Source organism: Mirounga angustirostris, unplaced genomic scaffold, assembly GCF_029215605.1.
Source record: "Mirounga angustirostris isolate CCGP_5_RB_7025 unplaced genomic scaffold, mMirAng1.0.hap1 SCAF_8, whole genome shotgun sequence".
NCBI classification, from domain to species: Eukaryota; Metazoa; Chordata; class Mammalia; order Carnivora; family Phocidae; genus Mirounga; species Mirounga angustirostris.
Genome location: NW_026991716.1, coordinates 73,319,577 through 73,345,465, shown reverse-complemented (window position 1 = coordinate 73,345,465; position 25,889 = coordinate 73,319,577). Strand labels below are relative to the sequence as shown.

General features: G+C 40.7%; 1 long non-coding RNA gene across 1 annotated transcript in view; it reads left to right on the top strand.

Annotated features, from left to right (window-relative positions):
* Positions 1-5,077: 5,077 nt before the first annotated feature.
* LOC123837909 (uncharacterized) overlaps positions 5,078-25,889 on the top strand; it is a 58,124-nt gene continuing 37,312 nt past the window's right edge. Inside the window, exons 1-3 of the long non-coding RNA XR_010413429.1 lie at positions 5,078-5,145; positions 7,653-7,784; positions 17,776-17,837. This is a non-coding gene — a long non-coding RNA (uncharacterized LOC123837909). The remainder of the gene's footprint in view (positions 5,146-7,652; positions 7,785-17,775; positions 17,838-25,889) is intronic.

The window sequence follows — 25,889 nt, the reverse complement described above, 5'->3', positions numbered from 1 at the left end:
ATGATATGATACTTTATGTGGAAAACCCCAAAGACTCCACCCCAAAACTGCTAGAACTCATACAGGAATTCAGTAAAGTGGCAGGATATAAAATCAATGCACAGAAATCAGTGGCATTCCTATACACCAACAACAAGACAGAAGAAAGAGAAATTAAGGAGTTGATCCTATTTACAATTGCACCCCAAACCATAAGATACCTAGGAATAAATCTAACCAAAGAGGCAAAGAATCTCTACTCAGAAAACTATAAAATACTCATGAAAGAAATTGAGGAAGACACAAAGAAATGGAAAAACGTTCCATGCTCATGGACTGGAAGAACAAATATTGTGAAGATGGCAATGCTACCTAGAGCAATCTACACATTCAATGCAATCCCCATCAAAATACCATCCACTTTTTTCAAAGAAATGGAACAAATAATCCTAAAATTTGTGTGGAACCAGAAAGGACCTCGAATAGCCAGAGGAATGTTGAAAAAGAAAAGCAAAGCTGGCAGCGTCACAATTCTGGACTTCCAGCTCTATTTCAAAGCTGTCATCATCAAGACAGTATGGTACTGGCACAAAAACAGACACATCGATCAATGGAACAGAATAGAGAGCCCAGAAATGGACCCTCAACTCTATGGTCAACTTATCTTCGACAAAGCAGGAAAGAATGTCCAGTGGAAAAAAGTCTCTTCAACAAATGGTGTTGGGAAAACTGGACAGCCACATGCAGAAGAATAAAACTGGACCATTTCCTTACACCACACACAAAAATAGACTCAAAATGGTTGAAAGACCTCAATGTGAGACAGGAGTCCATCAACATCCTAAAGGAGAATACAGGCAACAACTTCTTTGACCTCAGCTGCAGCAAGTTCTTCCTAGAAACATCACCAAAGGCAAGGGAAGCAAGGGTAAAAATGAACTATTGGGATTTCATCAAAATAAAAAGCTTTTGCACAGCAAAAGAAACAGTCAACAAAACCAAAGGACAACCGACAGAATGGGAGAAGATATTTGCAAATGACATATCAGATAAAGGGCTAGTATCCAAAATCTATAAAGAACTTATCAAACTCAACACCCAAAGAACAAATGATCCAATCAAGAAATGGGCAGAAGACATGAACAGACATTTTTCCAAAGAAGACATCCAAATGGCCAACAGACACATGAAAAAATGCTCAACATCGCTCGGCATCAGGGAAATCCAAATCAAAACCTCAATGAAATACCACCTCACACCAGTCAGAATGGCTAAAATTAACAAGTCAGGAAATGACAGATGTTGGCGGGGATGCGGGGAAAGGGGAACCCTCCTACACTGTTGGTGGGAATGCAAGCTGGTAAAGCCACTCTGGAAAACAGTATGGAGGTTCTTCAAAAAGTTTAAAATAGAGCTACCCTATGATCCAGCAATTGCACTACTGGGTATTTACCCCAAAGATACAAATGTAGGGATCCGAAGGGGTATGTGCACCCCGATGTTCATAGCAGCAACGTCCACAATAGCCAAACTGTGGAAAGAGCCAAGATGTCCACTGACAGATGAATGGATAAAGAAGATGTGGTATATATATACAATGGAATATTATGCAGCCATCAAAAAGAATTAAATCTTGCCATTTGCAATGACGTGGATGGAACTGGAGGGTATTATGCTTAGTGAAATAAGTCAATCAGAGAAAGACATGTATCATATGACCTCACTGATCTGAGGAATTCTTAATCTCAGGAAACAAACTGAGGGTTGCTGGAGTGGTGGGGGGGTGGGAGGGTTGGGGTGGCTGGGTGATAGACATTGGGGAGGGTATGTGCTATGGTGAGCGCTGTGAATTGTGCAAGACTGTTGAATCACAGATCTGTACCTCTGAAGCAAATAATACATTATATGTTAAAAAAAAAAGAAGAAGAAAATAGCAGGAGAGGAAGAATGAAGGGGGGGAAATCAGAGGGGGAGACAAACCATGAGAGACTATGGACTCTGAAAAACAAACTGAGGGTTCTAGAGGGGAGGGGTGTGGGAGGATGGGTTAGCCTGGTGATGGGTATTAAAGAGGGCAGGTTCTGCATGGAGCACTGGGTGTTATATGCAAACAATGAATCATGGAACACTACATTAAAAACTAATGATGTACGGTGATTAACATAACATAATTAAAAAAAAAAAAAGGACAGTTAAAAAACTAGGTGTGAGAACCTGATGGCCTCCTTGGTAGCTTACAAAGAAGTCCTTATCTCCTGTAGGGAGAGAGTTGACATTGTTGAGGAGCAAACTCAGAAAGACCATTGAATGCTCAGCCAAGGCAGGTTGTTATTAAGGTCAGGGCCTGAGATGGGAAAACCTGAGACCCCGAGTCATGGATGAAGACATTTGAATGGTAACCTTGAAGATTGTGACTTGTATCTTTTTTTTTAAGATTTTATTTATTAGAGAGAGAGAGTACAAGTGGGAAGGGCGCTAAAGGGGGCAGAGGGAGAGGGAGAAGCAGACTCCACACTGAGCAGGGAGCCCAACACAGGGCTCAATCCTAGGACCCTGAGATCATGACCCAAGCCAAAGGCAGACGCTTAGCCAACTGAGCCACCCAGGTATCTTCTTATTAAGGCCAAGCACTTATCCCACATGGAAGGCACTGCTGAGCCCTCTCCCCAGCAAAGACACAGGTGTTCCCTCAGGAGCTACCCCCTGCCTCCCTACTGGCTCTAAAGCTGATAAGTAGGAATAGTACCAGCATAGCCCAGCTGGGATTGCAGGCCTTTACAAGGGAGGAGATTATACTCGAGGAGCTTCAAGAGTTAGCATTCACCAATAAGTGCCAGGAAGGTACTCAATTGGATTGGATTTCAGGGGCACTTGATCAAGGGGTGGGTCAGCAAGCATGGGTTCATTTACACGGGGGGGTGGCACTCTTTTAGGACAAGTGATTTAACATCCTGCAAGGCCCCTGGAGGATGGTGCAAACTCAATTCTAGAGTAGCTTTGAGAAGCCTGTGGAAGTAATGGTCTATGAAGAGAGAAGTTGAAATGCCTGAGTTGCAATGGCCTAAGGTAGGGGAAGAGGGAAGTGGGCATGCTGAATTGGATATATTATATGAGGCCTGAATACCCACAAAGATTCTGTGGGAGGACCCAGAGGACACTCCACTAGCAAAGGCCATCAGGGTATGTGCTGGTGAGAGGGGTACTCGATTCACTAGAAGTTCAGTAGTTGCTCTCCATGCAGGCTGCTGGGGCCCTGAAGCAAGAGAGATCCTTGGCAGCAATTAACCATCAGAAGCCAAGGGGCCATGGTTACCATAGGTCTGGCCAAGGGGGTGTGGTTGCATTCATTGTAACCATGAATGGACACCTGTCCTCAAAAATGTTTGGCACCAGGACTTAGGGCAGAATTACGTCACAAGTTTTTGGTTCCATTTTTCACCATTAAGATCTAAGAGGTCAGAAATTATCAACTCACAGTACAACTAGGGATGCACAGAGATTCAATTTCTTTATTTGACTTTAAGTGATCTTCTGTTCCACCCAATCCCCTATCCGCTAGTTAGTGGGGAAATACTTAACCAAATGTCAATTCAGTTTAAGTCTGGTATGGTTGTTTGGAACCACGTTTCTAGAGGTGTTCATTCTCTCAAGGTGGCTCACTGTCCTCTGGCTGCTTTCTTTCAAGCTGGTATCCCTGTGTATTGGGGAAAGAGTTTGGCTCATGAATTATGAGCTCCATATTATTATTAACAGCTTCATAGGGTAAAAAAATCCATAAACATAAAGTGCCAGCTAATTATAAGCTCCTGATCCCTCTCAGAGCATGTTTTTTCCCCAAGGACTCTAGTTGGTAAGTTCATTCTGTTTTACTTTCTGTTTTGTTGTTGATTTTCATTTAACATTCTTCTGTATATGTAATAAAAATTTTGTCTTTAATGGCCACATGATTTTCTATTGTAATGGTTGCTTAGGGTCTTTAGAGATCAGCCCCAATGCCAGTTTGAATTTTCCAATTTAAAGAAAGCCTCAAATTTTACCAAACCTAAATTCTGTCTGCCAACTCAGAGTTGGGGAAGTATTTGGACTTAGAATTATTTGGAATTGATGCTTCTTTCCCAAGAAGAGTTAGAGAAACAGCAATGTGGAGGGGTATTTTTTTGTTTAGGAAGTTTCTTTGTGGAGGCCTCACAAGATGGCTTGTCATAGGGTCTCAGCCTGTCCCTTACTTCTCCATCAGCTCCCATAGGTGACCTGAAATAAGTTACAGTCTAAGTCCAGTGGCGTATACAGCAGCTTCAAGCTAGTCTCCAGTCAGTATCTACACCTAAGACCCTCCCGGTTAGACATTCTCAAGCTTTCCTTCACCATAAGGACAGCACGACTTGGCGGGATACCTCCCCAGTTCAGCATTACCAGTGGGCTGGTGAAGTAGCTAGCTATTCCATGTGTGTCCACTCTGCCCTCCTGTCCCTGTGCCTATGAAACTACCCTACCTGCCCCTACTCTGCCTTTTAGACCCTTGTCATCTTTAAATGTTTTCTCAAATCCCACTGGAGTGTTAACTCCTTAAGGCAGCTGTTTTGGAATCTTAGATTGCCTCATGTTTCCCAGGATGCCAAGCAGAGTAGCTTGCACACTGTCATTGCTTAATGAGTTTGAGAGGTGAATAAATAAAATTGAGCTAGTAGTGGGAGCAGTAAAGAGGAATGAGGTGGAATTCTTCAGAATCCATACCTTTTAAGTGAAATCATGTGGGGGATCCATTGTGTCAAAGGTGGTGGTGGGTGGCCAACGCCCTGTACTCAAAGGAAGGAAGGGAGACAAATGTTGGGAGTGGCTCTTGGGAAATCCCTGCATGGCTTAGACACCTGAGGAGGGCTCTTGGCGGGGGTCAGGAAAGGGTTATGGCATTGACAGAACTCTTGGGGCTGGTGGTGCTTTTGAGGAAGAAGTAGAATAGAAGTGGGAGGAGGTGTGTACAGAGAAATTAGGGTATTGGGTAATTTAGGGCTTTGTTATTCCAGCACTTAGAAGCCAGAACTCCATCATTCTTCCATGTATAAAGAGCCCGAGTCTGGAGATGCTGCCGAGAGTGTGGAAGACAAAGTGGAGAACTGATAGGCCTGAGCCTTTTTACTTCAATTATGAGAGATACAATAAGATCATGTGAGTCATTTTTAGATTTGGGTCAAATGTCTCGCATTGGCTGTGTGTCTTTCTGCCCTGAGAGGACAGAAGTTTTTGGTAACTATCCATATGCTCCCAGTGTCTCATAGCTCTGGATTTTCATCAAGGATAGTCACACAGGGGCGCCTGGGTGGCTCAGTTGGTTAAGCGACTGCCTTCGGCTCAGGTCATGATCCTGGGGTCCCGGGATCGAGTCCCACGTCGGGCTCCCTGCTCAGCAGGGAGTCTGCCTCTCTCTCTGACCCTCCCCCCTCTCATGCTCTCTATCTCATTCTCTCTCTCAAATAAATAAATAAAAAATCTTTAAAAAAATAAAAAAAAGGATAGTCACACAGGTTCTCTAACCTCTCCGTCTGTATATCTTGAGATGGATGAATGCTGGAGACAGAAGCATGCAGCCCAGTGTATATCAGATATTAAGATTGAACTGTACTGGAGCACCTGGGTGGCTCAGTCGTTAAGCGTCTGCCTTCGGCTCAGGCCATGATCCCAGGGTCCTGGGATCGAGCCCCGAATCGGTCTCCCCACTCTGCGGGAAGCCTGCTTCTCCTCCCCCTGCTGTGTTCCCTCTCTCGCTGTGTGTGTCTCTCTGTCAAATAAATAAGTAAAATCTTTAAAAAAAGAAAAAAAGATTGAGCTGTACTACTAAGGTACATGGCTTAATTTCTGCTCAACAGAATTGAGGCATTTTGGGGAAAGCTTTGGTGAAGGCTGCAGAACTTCCATTCTGCTCATTCCTTCTCTTAGGTGGGCCCCTCCTCTTCTCCATCTTGCTGAGTACAAACCATATCTCAGGGCTTAGTTCAAACCCTATGCCTTTTATGACACCTTCCTGGAGGCCCAGCCCCCTCTGGGATCTCTCCCTCCTCTGAACTGCAGAGTACTTGTTCATCATACCAAAATGGCTGGTATTTTTTTTTTTTTTTAAAGATTTTATTTATTTATTTGAGACAGAGAGAATGAGAGACAGAGAGCATGAGAGGGAGGAGGGTCAGAGGGAGAAGCAGACTCCCTGCCGAGCAGGGAGCCCAATGCGGGACTCGATCCCGGGACTCCAGGATCATGACCTGAGCCGAAGGCAGTCGCTTAACCAACTGAGCCACCCAGGCGCCCCATGGTTGGTATTTTTTTGTACTAATTAAAGGAAGGTGCCTTCTCAGGGCAGAGGAATTAGAATTTTTTTTTTTTTTTGAGGTTTCTGCAGCGGTTTACCTTTCGTTATTTTTACAACTTTTTCATGAAGGTAATTCACATATTTAAAACATCCTCAAACATTAAAAATGCATTATCACTCTAAATAACTGACATTTTACTAGCAGAATTATGAGCACCTTCATCACTGAAATTCTTCCCTCTTACTTTTTTCTTGAATACCACTGACCAACTAGTGGAAGAACTTCTCTTCTTTGTGAAGCTTATGAGAAGGTGCCTTCTCAGGCAGAGAAATTAGAGAACGTTTCCTCCTGCAAGCAGCATAGCTGCATGGACAATGGGCTTCTCTCCCAGAGGCTCCTTCATGCAAAGAAAATTAAGACTGCAAGTTGCAATCACTGAACCAGGGTGTTGTCTTGGGAGCGGTGTGGGGCCTGCAAATCCAAGCCCCCTCCACTGGCTGACTTTGATCTGAACACACATTGCTTATTTCACCAATCTGCTTCTGTCATCCTCTGGTGGATACTAGTTATAAACAGGATGGCTTCCAAATGTCTGCTTGTTCATCTGCCAACCACGAGTAATGTTGACCTTTGGGAACTTGGTTTCAGTGTCTCAAAGAAAGTTATGGCAATTGTAGCCCCGTGGCAAATAATAAACATCCTTTAATTCATGAAGTATTTATTATCCCTAAATATTACTGATAATAGTAGGGAAGTAGGCATTTTTCAGTTCCAGGATGGGACTCACAAAGCATTGCCCTGCCTTCCAGGAAATTCTTCTAGGAGATATTACTTAATAATAACAATAATAATCATGATAAAAGTAACTGTTTAGTGAGTACTTACACTGTACCATCAACTTTATAAAATAAAACTTGCATGACACACTGGGTTACTCATGGTAAGAAAATAGAAGCTCAGAGAAAGTAAATGATAAAAAACAGGCAGCCAGTCTTTCCCCAGAGGTTGGAAAATGTCTCCCTGAGCAAAGGACTCCTCCCCTCTGCTCCAGGCCATGTTCCGTCTGGAAGTCTGGCAAGATGGGATTGCTTGGAGGTGTTCATTTTCTCTTTCTGAATGCATCAGTCATTTCCCCAGCTAGGCTGTAATTGCTTTGAGAGTAGGGACAGAAACTTCTACTTCTTTGCCTCCCCAAATACCCAGGTCGGTCTCTTAAAAAGAGTCAATACTTACTTAATGGGTGATTGGATTATTGGTTTCTAAGTGGACCATCCTGGGTGTTGGTATGGTTGGGAGGAAGCCAAGGTAAAAGTCTGTCTGTCTAAGTGTCTGAGTATGTTCAGTGCAGTATTTGCTGTTTTCTCTCCACAGCAGCTGTAAACCCATTTCTTGCTGGTGGCTGTGCCTTCTATTTTCAAGCACCTCCAAAGATCCTGCTGGTTGCTGAGGACCACTCTACACTCCTGTGTTAATAGCCCTCAGGCTGACCTGGGCCTGCAGCTGGTACATACATAGTGTTTGTTTTTATTTTTATTCCTTTGTGCTCTTCCGTCCTCCTCCCTCTTCCTTCTCTTTCTTAAAAACATAGCCAAGGAAAAGATGCAGTTAGTAAGGTTTTTGCCAGAGCCTTCTTGGTTTTCATGTGACTTTGAAAATTCTGCTTTTTGAAGGTAGTCATAAAACGTGGGTCCTGAGAATCTTTGGCATTAATCAGGCAGTTTTATATTTGTGACTAAAACTGACAGGAAATCACTGCTTACCTAAATAAAATGAATTCCTCTCAGTTTAGCACCAGAATAAAGTTAAAAAATAACAAAGCAAAAGAAACCGTTCAAACATGAATAATTTAAGTTTAATCCTGAGCTATTTACATTTTTATTTTGCCCCAGTATAGTAGCTAGTAAAGATGGTCATCTTTGATTTCAAAGTAGGTTTCAAGAGTATACACAATTTTCCCAGAGTTTCCTATTTATTCAAGGCCTCATTCTGAACAGAGGACTGTGCTAAACTCTGGTAAAATTTTAATGCAACTTTAAGACTCTGAGTTTGATCTGAGAATCTTTGCTCTAATTTAAGATATTAAATAGAGATATTACAAAACAAAAGGGCTGGAATTGATAAAAATTAATAAGCAACTTTTTTATTACTACTTTTACATTTATTTATTAGTTGATTTTAGACTAACCTTATCAGTAAGTGGAAAAATGCAAGATGTAAAGGTTGACATTCCCCTAAGAAATTTCTGTGTAAATTGTGTGGCCTGATTAAAAATATTACAGGTTGGCACTAAAATTATGGGCTTCTATTTTTACCACCCACAGTGTTTGAGGAAAGTAGTGAGGGATAAAGAGAAGCTATTTAGAATCACAGAGTTGTTTGTACTATCCCGTGGACTTCCTGGAACAGTGGCTCTGTGGAGACATAAAGTCATGGTTTTTGTAGGAGGAAAGAAAATATGATGGAAGCAAGAACAGAATGGTTAACTAGGTGTAGAGTCAAGGATGTGGGTTGTATGAGTGGTTAATTGCTTGTCTCACTTGATTGGGCTTTTGGCAAACTTGAGAAATTCCAAGTTGTTTTTCTAGTCAGTAAGAGCTGACTTACTGTTTGGATCTGGATAAGTCACTGTACATTTTGTAAGGAATATGTGAGAAATGGTTGAGAAAGATTCTTGAAAGCCATTAGCTCCCATATTTCTCTTTGTCTTTTACAATGCCTGGAGCCTTTGACAGTCTCCCAAACACAATCAGAGAACAAAATATCCATGACCTTTATTCTAGAACACTCCAGACGTGGGCCTCAGAATATTATGTATAAAGTGGGTTAGGTAGAATAGTGGATTAAAAGATAGGTGTAACTTTTCTAGGTAGGTGATTTTGCATTAAGATATAGACAGTGTTTATACAATGTTCCCATTGTATTCATTTATTTATTCAACACCATTTATTTAACACCAACTAGATTTTTATTGAGCACTATAGCAGATGGTATAGATGCCCCATCTGCAAGTTCACCTGCAGTCATAGCAGACAGTGCTTATGCACACTGGCAGCCTCTCACCTTAAGGGTCCCTGTCTCTTTGCTTCTCTTCCTGCAACCATTTTGTTCAGCTCACATGCAGTACTGCAGGAAATTAATGCTCCTGGGTCAGCCAATAAAGGATGAGAGTCAGTGAATCTGTACTCTGGCTTTGCTGTCCCTTGGTGGGATAATTCTGAAGGATCCTTCTCAGAGGGTCCTTAGTGGGACTGCGCCCTAGTTGCCGACAGTGACAACCAGCTCACTGATGCACATTCTATTAGCAGTCCTCCCTCCCCTACTTTTCTTTCCCCACTTGTGTTTCTTGGGATCATCTTCCCAATAAACTGCCCAGCTCAAGATTGCCTCAGGGTTTGCTTTCAGAAGAACCCAAAGGCAGATAAGTACATATTGTGACTAAGGCATCATGTTGGACCAGATAAACTCTCAAGGATCTAGTAATGGAGGAAGAGAAAAAACTGAGCAAAAACATATTACCAGCAGAATGTGTCCACCTACTATGAATGGTACAAAAATAATAGCTATGGAGGGATTCAGAGAAAAGAGGATGGCTTCAGTGTGGGATGAACAGAACCATGGAGGGAGCAGGGTAAATTTGGGCTTGAAGAAGGAGTTGGCGTGAGTTATTTCCCTATGGGGTTGAGAAGATGGCATTGAACCTGTGGTCTGACAAATAGATCCTTTGACTGGAGGGGAAAGGAAAAGGAGGGGAAGCAACATTTATGGAGTGTAGATCATGGGTCACAGCCTAAGGGGCATGGTGATTAGGAACACAGATTTTATACACACTGTCACATTCAGTCCCCCAAATAACCATATGAGGAAGGTATCCATCATGGTCAACTCAGGCTCCTATAAAAGACTATTAACCAAGTGGCTTATAAACAACAGAAATCTATTCTTACAGTTCTGGAAGCTGGAAGGCAAGAGATCAGAGTTTTAACATGGTAGGATTCTGGTGAGGTTCTTTTCTGGATTGCAGACGGCTGACTTCTACCTGTATTTTAACATGGTAGAAAGAGAGCTAGCTCTCTGACCTCTTCTTATAAGGGCACTAATCCCATTCATGAGGGACCCACCTTCATGACCTAATTATCTTCCAAAGGTCCCATCTCCAAATACCATCACACAAGGATTAGGGTTTCAACATATTTATTTTGGGGGAACACAAACATTCAGTTCATTGCTGTATCATTATCTATAGTTTATAGATACAGATATTTGAGGTCCAAAGAGTTTAATTGGTTGGTTCAAGGGGACACAGATAGCATTTATGGGATCAAAATCTACATGGGGCCAGTCTTGGAAAGTGGATGCAAACACAGCTGATTGAAAAGTGAAAGATTAAGTGAAAGTATTCCATTGGAATATCGTGCCAAAAATGATGTTCATTATTTACTTCCACCCCCATGTTCTGGCTTATTATTTGTTCAAATCAGACTTGGCAGACAGTTTTAATCATGATTTCTCAACAGATGAAGAGCCTAAGACCTGGGAGGTAAGATTACTGGTTCTAGGACACCAAATTATTTTTTAGATGGAGAGACAGTTAATTCCCATCTCAATAGACACTGCAAAAGGCTTTAGGGCTCTGATTTATATTTAGTTTCAACTAGAATAGATGGCTTGCATCTGGTCAGTTAAAGTAGATGATTAAAAATATTCTTCACTTTGGGGCGCTGGGGGGCTCAGTCACTCAAGCATCCGACTCTTGGTTTCAGCTCAGTTCATGATCTCATAGGTCATGGTCTCATGGGTCATGGGCTCATGGGTCATGAGATCAAGCCCTTCATAGAGCTCTGTGCTTAGCAGGGAGTCTGCTTGAGATTCTCTCCCTCTGTCCCTCCCCCTACTTCCGTGCTCTCTCTTGCTCTTTCTAAAATAAATAAATAAATCTTTAAAAAAAATTCTTCACCTAATATTCTTGTTTATCAGTGGACTTGATTAGGGTTATTTATTTTCCTGAACTTTGCCCCCAGATCTGATCTCAACTTAGTAATAGGAAAGAAGAATGTTACATATTTAGATAGCAATTAGTAGTAATTCTCCTGCTGGGATATAGTTGGCTCTGTTAAAAGTGAGGTAAATTGGGACACCTGGGTGGCTCAGTTGGTTAAGTTCTGCCTTTGGCTCAGGTCATGATCCCAGGGTCCTGGGATCGAGTCCTGCATTGTGCTCCTTGCTCAGTGGGGAGCCCGCTTCTTGTTCTTCTTGTCGCCCCCGCCGCCACTTGTGCACTCTGTCTCTCTCTCTGACAATTAAATAAATAAAATCTTTAAAAGAAAGTGATGAAAATTGTTAAATAGGTATCAAATAGCATAAAAGGCTAAGCTTCTCTTTTTAAATTCAGAAACTGCCTAGGAAAGAAAGATAAAGAGGGAAGGCAACAGGTGTTAGAAAAGATGAGAGCCAGAGACCTTCTCCTACAGCAATTTGAAATTTTGTGCTTTCTTGATGTTTTCAAATTATTTCCATTTGCATTTACACAGGTTTAATCTAGGTAATAATTTGTCTAGAGACATTGCAATTCAAGGGGTTTTACCTAATTACAAATGTAAAAGATGACTTGAAAGAGTGGTGGAGCATCACACTAATACACTTTTCTCCACTCCCCGAAGGCAGAGGGAGGTGAAGGTGAAGAGACAGGTAGAAGACAGAGAGCAGTGAGATGCAAGGTCTGCTTCAGCACCTTGGTGACACTAATGGGAAGTAAAAGCTATCGGTTGACATTTATGACATTCTTATATGGGCTTGCCACTCTTCTAAGCACTTCATCTGTGAGGACACTAAAGAATGAAGCACCTCATTTTGCCTAAAGTCGATCTGGGATGAAAGCCAGACATCGGGTTCAGAGTGTGCACGCTAAGCCTCTGGACTCCCTTGCTTCAATATGAGTAGTAAGTGTAATTAATAACCCTTCTTTATGTGCTCTCTGTGGGAAGGCATTATCTCCATTTTATAGATGAGGACATTGAGTTTTGGAAAAATTAATAATCAATCAACTCAAGATCAGACAATGTAGGTGATGGAGCATGGCTTTTAGCATAAGTCTGTAATTTCAAAATCTGGGTTTGAAGTGTGATGCTCCTTACAGCTCAAGGTCAAAAGATGTTATTACCACATGGGTTTTCAGAAAGAGGTTTAACATTTCTGCCTTAAGAACTAGGCTTAGAGTGCAGTGCCATGGCCAGGAGACTTGGTTAACAGAACACTTGCGGTCCCTGGGGCTGCCTCTGTGTGCTTGTTTAGGTGGGCAGGCCAGTCCAAAGGAGACTTCCATGAGCACAGGCTCCTATGGGGACTGAGGCACCTTGCTACTGTAAGTTCAAATGCTAAATAAACCTCTTGTTAGCTTAGGAATGTTCCCTCATGGGACCCCTGGAACCCATCTCTTTGAAATGTAATCATCAAAGAAGGTAAAACCCTATGTCCTGGTTTCCTGGGACAAGATGGGCCTAATTACAACTGTCCCCTGACTTGAAATGGCAAACCTTACCTTCAGTCATAAAGATATGATAGAATTAGCAATTTTATCTTGAAAACTGATGGAATGGATTGTATCCATTTAGGTATATGAAAGACTTTATTCTGTCTTTGCAACCTCTTTAGTGAATTGCCTGTGATGAGCATCACATTCTGGTTGAATGCTAATTCAATAATGAAATTGTTTTCTTTCTTTTTTCCCTTTGTGGGGAAATTTTCTATGTTGGGAGGAGATTTTGTTTTTAATTATATTTCCTCAACATTACCTGGGTGGCCACTTCTAGGAGACTCTGCAAATCTAAGGCAAAGCTACTTCTGGAAAGGCTGTAAGGCACAGGGGAGGGTGGGTGTGTACCAGACTTGCTAGAAGGGTTCCGGGAATTGAGATGTTTGATTGTTTGAACCATTAATGAATTAATTAATTCAATGTTTATTGAGCACCTACTATGTGCCTGGCTCTGTGCTAGAGTCAGGATGCCAGAGAAATACGGTTCTTCCTGATCACAGCCCAAGGTGGGCATAGGGATCGGGAACATACCCACTCCCTGGATACCTAGGGACAAGAATTAGCTGTAGTATCCCTTCTTGGGACTCTGGGAGCTCTACAAAGAGATAAAGAACTGAAGAACCTAAGATCTCTTAAAGGAAATTTAAGCATGTTTTCTTGGGATTAGACCTTGACGAAGGCCTGAAACTTTTCTTCTAGACTAATGTTCTTATATGGCACAGCTCCTGTGTTAATCATCTTTGTATAGCCAGACTGTATCTGAGTGCCTGGCATGCAGTAGGTAGACTGTAAATGGTTGTTGACTACATGAAAGAAGGAAATTAAACTTTTCCCTCTGGCCAGCAAAGGCTCAGAGACAAATTTCACTATGATCTTTACAGGTGTTTGTTGGGTATGCATATTCACTGTTCCTCTCCTGTGTTTCATAATAATGTCATAATGTCATTGTATTATAGTGCGATCCTTAAGGATTATAGTTTGCATTTTCCTGAATGTCCCCCATTTCTCCCATTTTACTAGCTCTTTGTTGTTTCCGTTCTCTTTTGGATTCTTTTCTCTCGTTTTTCTTTCCCTTCTCCCTCAGCAACTTTTCTTCCTATTGAAGTTGAATAGAACTGAAACTTAACAATTAATTAGCCATTTTAGTGGAACTATTTTTCCGTTGAAACATAATGTTTCTTCATTATGCAAGACATCCTTTACAATGTCTTCTTGTTATTCATGTCTGTCACTTGACAAATTAATAGTACACATATTAGTTTTTAGGGTTGCAGTAACAAAGTACTAAAGACTAGGTGGCTTAACCAACAGAAATTTACTTTCTTATAGTTCTGGAGGCTAGAATCCTGAGGTCAAGGTGTTGGCAGGGTTGGTTTCTTCTGAGGCCTTTTTCCTTGGCTTGTAGATGGCTATCTTCTCTCTGTTTTCACGTGGTCTTCCCTCTGTACCTCTCTGTGTTCTAATTTCTTCTTACAAACACAATGGTCATATTGGATTAAGACCCACCCTAATGACCTTGTTTTAACTTAATTACCTCTTTAAAGACCCCATCTCTAAATACAGTCACATTCTGAGATACTGGGGTTAGGACTTCAACATATGAATTTTGGGAGAACACAGTTCAGCCCATAACCATATGCCTTTAAGTTTGGTGAAGTTTTTTTGTTTTGGTTTTTTAATTACTGGTTTAAAGCAAAGATTGCTAAGGGTGGCTGGTCATGAGAATTACCTGGGGAGGCCTACCTCAAGAAGCAAGAAAAGTCTCAAATACACAATCTAACTTTACATCTAAAGGAGCTAGAGTTAATACCTATTCTTCTCAAACTGTTCCAAAAAGTAGAAATGGGAGGAAAACTTCCAAACTCATTCTATGAGGCCAGCATTACCTTGATTCCAAAACCAGACAAAGACCCCACTAAAAAGGAAGATTACAGGCCAATATCCCTGATGGACATGGCTACAAAAACTCTCAAAAAAATATTAGCAAATTGAATTCAATAGTACATTAAAAGAATTATTCACTGTGATCAAGTGGGATTTATTCCTGGGCTGCAGGGGTGGTTCAGTATTCGCAAATCAATCAGTGTGATACACCATATTTTTAAAAGAAAGGTTAAGAACCATATGATCATGTCAATAGATGCAGAAAAAGCATTTAACAAAATACAGCATCCATTCTTGATAAAACCCCCCCAACAAAGTAGGGATAGATGGAACATACCTCAACATCATAAAGGTCATATATGAAAGACCCACAGCTACTATCATCTTCAATGGGGAAAAACTGAGAGCCTTTCCCCTATGGTCAGGAATAAGACAAGGATATCTTGTCTTACTCTCACCATTACTATTTAATATATTACTGGAAATCTCGGCCTCGGTAATCAGACAACAAAGCGAAATAAAAAGCATCCAAATTGGCAAGGAAGAAGTCAAACTTTCACTATTTGCAGATGACATTATACTCTATGTGGAAAACCCAAGACTCCACTAAATAATTGCTAGAACTAATACATGAATTCAGCAAAGTAGCAGAATATAAAATCAATGTGCAGAAATCTGTTGCATTTCTATACACCAGTAATGAAACAGCAGAAAAAGAAATCAAGGAATCGATCCTATTTGCAATTGCACAAAAACCAGTAAGATACCTAGGAATAAACCTAACTAAAGAGGTAAAAGACCTGTACTCTTAAAGTTATAGACCACTTATGAAAGAAATTGGACAGGGCACAAAGAAATGGAAAAGCATTCTATGCTCATGAATTAGAAGAACAGACATTGTTAAAATGTCTATACTACCCAAAGCAATCTACACACTCAGTGTAATTCCTATCAAAATACCACCAGCATTTTTTACAGAGCTAGAACAAACAATCTTAAATTTGGATGGAACCACAAAAGACCCTGAATAGCCAAAGTGATCCTGAAAAAGAAAAACAAACCTGGAGGCATCACAGTTCCAGACTTCAAGCTCTATTACAAAGCTGTCATCATCAAGACAGTATGGTACTGGCACAAAAGCAGACACATAGATCAGTGGAACAGAACAGAAAACCCAGAAATGGACCCACAACTCCATGGTCAACTAATGTTTGACAGAGCAGGAAAGAATATCCAATGGAAAAAAGACAGTCTTCAACAAATGGTGTTGGGAAAACTGGACAGCAACATGCAGAAGAAACTGGACCACTCTCTTACACCATACACAAAAATAAATTCTAAAACGGATGAAAGACCTATACGTAAGACAGGAAACCATCAAAATACTAGATGAGAACACAGGCAGCAACATCTTTGACCTCAGCTGTAGCAAATTCTTACTAGACATGTTGCCAGAGGCAAGGGAAACAAAAGTAAAAATGAACTATTGGGACCTCATCAACATAAAAAGCTTCTGCACAGCAAAGGAAACAATCAACAAAACTAAAAGGCAGGGCGCCTGGGTGGCTCAGTCGTTAAGTGTCTGCCTTCGGCTCAGGTCATGATCCCAGGGTCCTGGGATTGAGCCTCGCATTGGGCTCCTGCTATGCAGGAAGCCTGCTTCTCCCTCTCCCACTCCCCCTGCTTGTGTTCCCTCTCTGCTGTGTCTCTGTTAAATAAATAAATAAAATCTTTAAAAAAAAACCCCAAAAAACCCCCAAAACAAAAAACAAAACAAAACTAAAAGGCAGCCTGTGGAATGGGAGAAGATATTTGCAAATGACATATCTGATAAAGGGTTAGTATCCACAATCTATAAAGAACTTATTCAAACTCAACACCCAAAAAACAATAATCCAGTTAAGAAATGGGCAGAAGATATGAATAGACACTTTTCCAAAGAAGACATACAGATGGCTAACAGACACATGAAAAGCTGTTCAACATCACTCATCATCAGGGAAATACAAATCAAAACCATGATGAGATACCACTTCACACCTGTCAGGATGGCTAAATTAACAACACAAGAAACAACAGGTTTTGGCAAGGATGCAGAGAAAGGGGAACCTCTTGCACTGTTGGTGGGAATGCAAACTGGTGCAGCCACTCTGGACAACGGTATGGAGGTTCCTCAAAAAGTTAAAAATGGAATTACTCTGTGACCCAGCAATTGCACTACTAGGCATTTACCCAAAGGATACAAAAATACAGATTTGAAGGGGTACATGCACCCAGATGTTTATAGAAGCATCATCAACAGTAGCCAAACTATGGAAAGAGCCCAAATGTCCATCGACTGATGAATGGCTAAAGAAGATATGGTGTGTGTGTGTGTGTATTTATATAATAGTATATATATATATATGTAGAATAGAATATTACTCCACCATCAAAAAGAATGAAATCTTGCCTTTTGCAATGACATGCAGGGAACTTGAATGTATTATGTTAAGTGAAATAAGTCAGAGAAAGACAAATACCATATGATCTCACCCATATGTGGAATTTAAGAAAGAAAACAGATGAACATATGGGATGGGGGTGGGAAGAGAGGGAAGCAAGCCATAAGAGACTCTTAACAATAGAGAATAAACTTAGGTTGATGGAGGGAGGTGGGTGGGGAATGGGCTAGGTGGGTGATGGGTATTAAAGAGGGCACTTGTGATGAGCACTGGTGTTGTATGTAAGTGATGAATCACTGAATTCTGCTCCTGAAACCAATATTGCACTATATGTTAACTAACTAAAATTTGGGTGTTATTTGCAACTGATGAATTATTGAAATCTATATCTGAAACTAATGAAGTACTATATGTTGGCTAATTGAATTTAAATTTAAAAAATTAATTTAAAAAAAGAGAATTACCTGGGGGGATTGAAAAATACAGACTCCTGGGAGATTCCAGATTCTTATTCAGAGAGTCTGAAATGGGAATGGGAATACATATATTTAAAAAACAGTCTAGGTAACTCAGATAATGAGTGAGGCTGGAGAACCATCATTCTAACTAATTCCTGGCATGTTTATTATCATACTAGGAGAGATCAAGTTGAATGAAGAAGAATAATTGCTTAGGAAAATCACAGAAGGATTCTCTTTGGTGAGTAATTCTTTGAAACTTTGCTGTTTCCTTTCATTTTGTTCCACTTTTTTGGGTCTTTTTCATTGTATTTCATTCATGCACGTCCTCAGTAATATAAGATCTTAGGGCACCCAAAAAATTCTGGTCTAAGTTTTATGATTTAATTAGCTGCAATTGTTGGACTTAGGTTCCATACAGTTTCTGACTCATATACTCCTATCTCAGCTATGAGTATTAGTTAGGTATCTAATTTATTCTGTGTGTATCAGTCATGTTTGAGGATGATGTCATAAACAGGGATATAGTAAAATCTGCCTTCTAGAATTTCATGGACTTTCATTGTTAGACTATTAAAGACATTATCTCCTAATGCTACCATATTATTACTTTAAACAAAATTATATCATTGGGGATTTATTACACTTTTGGTTGTTTGACTGGATTCTTTGATTACCCCAGCTCTGGTGGCACACATTCATGGTAAGGCTATGGCTAAACCAGAGTCAGTTACTTAAGTTTTGTGCCTTGCGGCTGCCACTTTAAGAAACTAAACATGATTTCTCCAGCTGCCTTTCATCCAGCAGAGCTGCAGCAACATGGTAGAAGCATGACTTAGCACAACCCTCCCTAGCTATTTTGTACCTGATTAAAACCAACCTCACCAGAATGCTTACTACGTTTCCAGTGCAGTTATGTCCCATTTTTATTGAAGTAAACCCAACAGCTACTGTCAAAATAAGAAATAACATTGCTATGTGGCATATGAAGAGATAATTTAGGCATTTAAACATGAAATATAATCTTTTGGTTAAAAAAATCATGCAAAGTAAATAACAGGGATCTCTCTTCTTTTTTTAAGATTTTATTTATTTGATACAGAGAGAGAGCACAAGCAGGGGGAGCAGAAGGCAAAGGGAGAAGCAGGATCCCCACTGAGCAGGGAGACCGATGTGGGACTTGATCCCAGGACGCTGAGATCATGACCTGAGCCAAAGGCAGCCGCTTAACTGACTGAGCCACCCAGGCGCCCCCTGGGATCTTTCTTCTTATAAAAAGTCATTATCTAGAATCCCTTGAGAGTAACATACAAAAACTGACTACAGAGTTTTAAATTTGCTTCATATTAGAGGAAGAAGAATGAAGGAGGCAGAAACAAAGGGGAATGAGTTCTGTTGTTTTGAATGAGAGTTACAGGTCAACTTGCACTGTGGGCCCCAGAATGTTAGCTCAGGTTCTCTACTGCTCTTTAACTTAGTATTCCTTTTTTCCTTCTTTTGCCCATTTCTGGAATCATTTATCTAACATTTATCAAGTATTTGCATAAAGTTATAGAGATAAGTAAGAAACTGTGTGTTCTCAGGAGGCTCAAAGTCCTAGAAGAGATGGACACATACACCAACAGTACAGTAGGTATGATGGGTGTACAAATGAGCTATATCCAGGTTAATGAAGAGCCTGGAGGATGGATGACCAACCACCTGGCTGGGGTAGAGTGTTGTTTCAGAGGAGGAACCACTGGAATGAGAGAAAAGAGGAAAAAGGCATTTCATTCAGAAAGAATAGCATATGTAAATGAAAACATACTACAAGTATGCTCATAACTTTTCATTTTGAAGATGGGGTAGCTGGGACAGCCCATTCTCTTGGATGTCATTCTTGAGGCTGCAACAGTAAGAACAGTAGGAAACATTCTATACCTCCAGATCTAATGAAACCTGGGCTGGGAGGGGTCAAACATGGGGGAGGAGGCACATACACTATATTCCTGGCAATAATTAGGCATTAAATACATATTTGTTGAATTTGGTTGAGTTGATTGGATAGTTTTTTCACTTATGAAGCTAAGACAGTAGTAAAGAGAACAATACATATCTTATTTGCCATGGGTGAATCTGGTAATCAAATCCGACCTGTAATATTTTTCTTATGGAAGTGTAACTATCATTATACAGGGTTTCTTATAGGGTCAACATTCCATGTCAGTATGTGTTATATCCACAGAACAAAGGGAAATGACAATCCCATTGCAAGCCAAAGAAAAAATATACCGACTCCCCCCAGTCATGTACACTAGAATTTGTACTCAGCAGTGATTCAACTGATTCTCCACCAGGAAGACATCTAATCTATATCACTGTTACTTTCTCCTAGGAGAAAGAAGGACCCATAGCCTTTGCAACTAAGGACATACATCCTTTAAACAAGTGTTTACTGGATGCCTGCTTCATGCTGGGCTAGAGATGCTGCCTGTGATTAGTGTGAACATTAGTTTATAAGGACGGTTACAATATCCCTCCCATGCCCTCATTCACTTCCCCTTGCAGTGTGACTCTGCCACTCCTCCTGGCCATTGGTGGAGTCTGTTTCTCCTCCCCCTTGAATCTGGGCAGGCCTGTGGCTTGCTTGATGGGTAGAGTGCAGGGGATGATGTGCGAAGTTCAACATTCAAGGTAATGCCTCCAGAGGCCCTGTGAGGCGTTTGTGCTCTTACCCTCTAGGAACACTGCTTTCCAACAAAAAAGCTTTGATTAGCTGGTTGGGGACACACACACCACCCCAGCAGACAATACCAAATTTCAGACATGCTACTTCTGCTGTCTTGGGTCACCCAGCCCAGGGGAGCTCTTCGATGGCTGCAGCCGCATGAGACACCAGGCAGACCAGCAGATGAACCTTTTAGCTAACTCTGGGCCCAGTGTAGACCCACAGGGTTGGGGGCAAATAAAATGGTCATTGTTTTAAGACACTGACTTTTGCGATTTGATGCACTAGTGATTTTTCGCTGCAAACCTCAGCGTCTTCTTCTGGCGTCAGGCTAGAGTCTGTGACCTTGCCTCCTCAATGCTTGGCCCCCGCCCAGTGGGGTGAATAGATGGCAGCTGCTCATTTATTCTCTCTCATGGTTATTATTTGCATTGAGCCTGAAAGGAGCTCTGTTCTCCAGGACGGAACTAACTCCAAAGCTCTTCAAGAACAGGAAAAGGAGTCCATCACACACAGCCAAATAGAGCTTGTCCTAAATAGAGGCACACAGACTGACAGTTAAGGGATCTGTGAACTCATTTAGCCTCACTCCCTCATTTTGCATTCACACCAGCAAGATGAAATGACTTGCAGGAGTCCTCACAGCTCATTAGCCCACATAGTCAGGACAAGGACCCTCATCTCCTGACTACTAATCTTAACTGTTTTGAACATTAGTTGAACATACAGATTTGAACTTTTAAACTTGAATGGCTTTTTGAGCAAGGGGAGAGGCTAATCACTTCCAGGTATGATTTTGGAATTACCAGAAAGGCTTTCAAAGACAGAAGTGCCTCTGGAATCCAGGTGCTGGTAACTGGGGAGAAGGTGGGCCTGACTTCAGCTGTCCCCTGACTCCAAATGACAAAGTGTATTTACAATCATAAAGACAAAAAAAACTTAGCAATTTTATCTTGCAAACAGGAATACAATGGGCTATATCTATTTAGGTACATAAAAAGGTAAGATTTTCTTCTTTGAAACCTCTAGCTTATTGCCTGTGATCAGCATCATATTCTTGTTTAATGCTTATTCAATAATTTTTTTCTTTCTCTTCTATCTTTATGGAGAGGTTTTCTAGGTTGGGAGGAGATTTTGTTTTAATTTTATTTCCCTACCAACTTATGATAATAACTAGCTAACCTTCCTTCCTTCCTTCCTTCCTTCCTTCCTTCCTTCCTTCCTTCCTTCCTTCCTTCCTTCCTTTCTTCCTTCCTTCTTTCCTTCCTTTCTTCCTTCCTTTCTTTGTCATTTTTTTGGTTCACCTGGGCTTTGTGTAGCTTACTCATTTTCTTTTTGTTGAAGCGTATCCTTCAGTAAGTTTTATCAATGAAGGTCTCTGGAAAGTTATGTTCTTATCTTTGTATGTGTGAAAATGCTTTCATTTCCTCCAAATTCTTGGAGTATGGTTAAGCTGGATATAGAATTCTAGACTGACAATTATTTTTCTTCATCATTTTTCAGACATTCAGCCATTGTCTCTGGCACACCTGGTTGGTGAAGAAAAGTGTTCTGTCAGTCTTACTGTTGCTTCTTTTCAGGAAACCTATCTTTTCTCTCTTGTAACCCAAGATTTTCTGTTTATTCTTGATGTTCGGCAGTAGATAAGCTTCTATTTTATTTATTTCATTCAGTTTTATGTATTTTCCTCTGACATCCCCTAACTTTCTTCAAATCTGGAAAATTCTTAAAGGTTTCTCTTCCCTAGTCTCTTAACTCTTTCATTCTTTATTTTTTTTATTAGCACATAATGTATTATTTGTTTCAGAGGTAGAAGTCTGTGATTCATCAGTCTTACACAATTCACAGCACTCACCATAGCACATACCCTCCCAGTGTCCATCACCCAGCCACCCCATCCCTCCCATCCACCTCCACTCCAGCAACCCTCAGTTTGTTTCCTGAGATTAAGAGTCTCTTATGGTTTGTGTCCCTCTCTGGTTTCGTCTTGTTTCATTTTTCCCTCCCTTCCCTTATGATGTGGATGGAACTAAAGGGTATTATGCTGAGCGAAATAAGTCAATCAGAGAAAGACAATTATCATATGATCTCACTGATATAAGGAATTTAACTCCTTCATTCTAAAGCATCTATTAAACATATGTTAGAGATTTTCAATCTAGCTGTCATATTCCTAAATTCTTTTTCATATTTTCTACCTCTTTTTCTGTCCATGCTGTGTTCTAGGGGATTTACACAGATCATGTTCCAGTTCATGCATGATTTCTTCACCTGGGTCTAGTCTATTGTTTAGCCTGTTTGTTGAGTCTTTCTATCTCCCCTACTGTACCTTTTGGAAGTTTCTAGTTGGTTCATTTTCAGATCAGCCTATTCTTATTTATTCTGTACCTTTTGAAAGGTTTTATTTACATTTCTGTCTTCCTCTTTGTGCAGTTAAAATATTCACTTGAAAATCTACTTAACAATACTCACTATTAAGCATAAATTCTCCTACTTTGGGGTCTTTGGACTTTCCCTTTTTGCTTTGTATTTCTTCCTGTGTTTTATAAGTTATGTCTACAAGCTCAACTTCAGGAGGAGTTATCTTTATTTATTTACTTATTTTTTGAGAGAAAGAGAGAGAACAAGAGAACGAGCAAGAGTACAGGGAAGGGCAGAGGGAGAGAAAGAATCCTAAGCAGGGCTTCACACCCAGTGCAGAGCCTGACATGGGGCTCGATCTCATGACCCTGAGATCATGACCTGAGCAGAACTCAAGAGTCAGACGCTTAACCAACTGAGCCACCCAGGCGCCCCAGGAGGAGTTATCTTTAGAGGAAGTCCTGTCCATGCCCTGAGTTGCAGCGGTCTCTTGATGACAAGGCTCACCACTTCCCTTGCGCAAGTCCTACTGAGTTCACTACTTCCAAATCACTTTTGACACCAGTTTCTCCCCTCCAGATTCCCATACTGCATGGGTAAGGGAAAGGTGGTTGATTCTGCATTGGTGCATGGTTACAGACCCAAAATTTAAATCTCACAGTGTGGGTGTGGGAGTGGCTGTCAGAATCTTTCTGAGAACCTGAGAAAGTCCACTTTTTCCTGCAACCTTGTTCATGCTGAAGAAGATTTTAGGCAATGTATATAGCTTTTCAGCACATTTTGGACAGTCTGCTGGTAGAATGCCCATTCCTCCTCCTTGATGTATGTGGGGCTTAAGGCTTAAATTCCTGTCTCACAAAGGTATGAACATACCAACCCTTAAGTGGTCCGGTTTCTCCTAAGGACTGCATGGTTTTAAAAACTGCATATCTTCATGGTTATATGTTCCTTCTTCATTTCTGGCATATGAGGATATCTGTTTCTTTTGAGTTCAGCTATGTCTTTAACATGGAACAATATATATGTTTCAGTTTTATTTTGAATAATAGTGGAGATTTCTGCATCTAGTCTACTGCCATCTTGATGAAATGCCATAAGGCTTTTGTTCATATTATTAACTTTCCCTGAAATGTACTTCTTCTCCCTTTCATATACTCACTCTCCATCCCCCAGTTACTTCCTCCTCTCTTGATTTCAGTTCAAATATAACTGATTCCAAGCTCCACAGATCAGGGACATGTCTATTATTGTTCACCATAGTATCCTCCACTCGCACAATGCCTGGCACACAGTAGGTGCTCAATAAGAATTTATTGAATGAATGAATGGACAAATTAATATTTTGCTTTTATAACCAGAAGAAAATGCATATTAGACTGTTGGTGGGAACGCAAACTGATGCAGCCACTCTGGAGGTGGCAGTATGGAGGTTCCTTAAAAAGTTAAAAATAGAACTACCCTACGACCCAGCAATTGCACTACTAGGTATTTATCCAAAGGATACAAAAATACTGATTCGAAGGGGCACATGCACCCCGATGTTTATAGCAGCATTATCAACAATAGCCAAAATATGGAAAGAGCCCAAATGTTCATTGACTGATGAATGGATAAAGAAGAGGTAGTATATATATATATATATACATACTATGGAATTCTACTCAGCCATCAAAAAGAATGAAATCTTGCCATTCGCAACAACATGGATGGAACTAGAGGATATTATGCTAAGCACAATAAGTCAGAGAGAGACATATACCATATGATTTCACTCATGTGGAATTTAAGAAACAAAACATGAACATAGGGGAAGGGAAAGAAAAATAAAATAAGATAAACAGAGAGGGAGGCAAAACCATAAGAGACTCTTAACTATAGAGAACAAATTGAGGGTTGCTGGAGGGGATGGGGTGGGAGGATGGGGTAATTGGGTGATGGGCATTAAGGAGGGCACATGTTGTGATGAGGACTGGGTGTTAGTATGTATATCACTGAATTCTACTCCTGATACCAATACTACACTATATGTTAACTAACTGGAATTTAAATAAAGTCTTAGGGAAAAAAAAAGAAAATGTGTATTAGAAACAAATCAGTTCTAGTTTGTCATAGTTCTACCTGCCCCCACTTATAATTCCTAGGAAAAGAAATATTCCAAATCTCAAGGGCTAAGATAAATGAATAAAATATGTCAGTAAATCCAAGCCCATATTTACAATTTTTGTTTTGAAATCTTTGACAGCTGTCAAAGAACTATACAATGTTTATGACATACTGTTATCAATGTATTTTTATAAGTATGTTTAATTATAGTCCTTAGGAGAATTACATGTGATTCCAACCTAACAGCTTCCGGTTTCCCCAAACCTGAGATTGAGGAGTGGTTAACCTATTCTAGGTTAAAGCCACATGCCCTCTAGGAAATGTAAAGGAGTGCAGGGGGGAAAAGGCATTCATCTAGAGCTGGCTCACAAAATAAAAACATGAACAAGTCTCAGAATATCCTTACGGGACTCCACAAGCCTTTCTAAAAGTAGGCCTAGGTCCCTGGGGGAATTCATGCGTTGCATTTAGACTCAGGGCTGCACAGAAGCAGCTTCCGAGTTAAGGAACATGTTTTAAATTAAGTCATGAAAAGTTATTTAGCTTTGCAGCAAGGAGAGATGTTACAACCGCCTCCTGGGATATACCGAATAGTCTAATTAAGCTAAGTGCAGTGCTCCGATTAAGCAATTATTGCTGAGGTAATCACAAGGGGTGCTCCTCCAAGACTGCTCTTCTCACCTTCTTCACCAAAGCCTCCTCTGACCTTCTCTGACTGCAGTTTCTTTAAGTGTTGATCGAACAGCTATCAGGAGCACAGCATCTACTTAGTGTATGGGAGCGACAGGGAGAACAGAGCCCCCTTCCAGCCCCCAGAGTCGTAAGGGAGTCTGGAGACAAGCCACAGTATTAGGAAAATGGAGAGATACCATATTAGGATGACAAACACAGGGAGACAAAACAAGAGAAGCAGCAAAGGTGCTCATGGCTCAGAACTGAGTGTTTTAGATGGTATGCCCAGGGCGTTTGGGATATTACCTTCTCTGGGAGTCATGAAGTCCTTCCCTCTTGAAATGAGAGACCATTTTCTTTTCCAGGTTGTGTAGTGCTCAGTTTATTGTCCCTTCCAAGCAAAGTATAGTTTTCATTCCTTTGAATTCTCTACTGAGAGATTAAATGAGT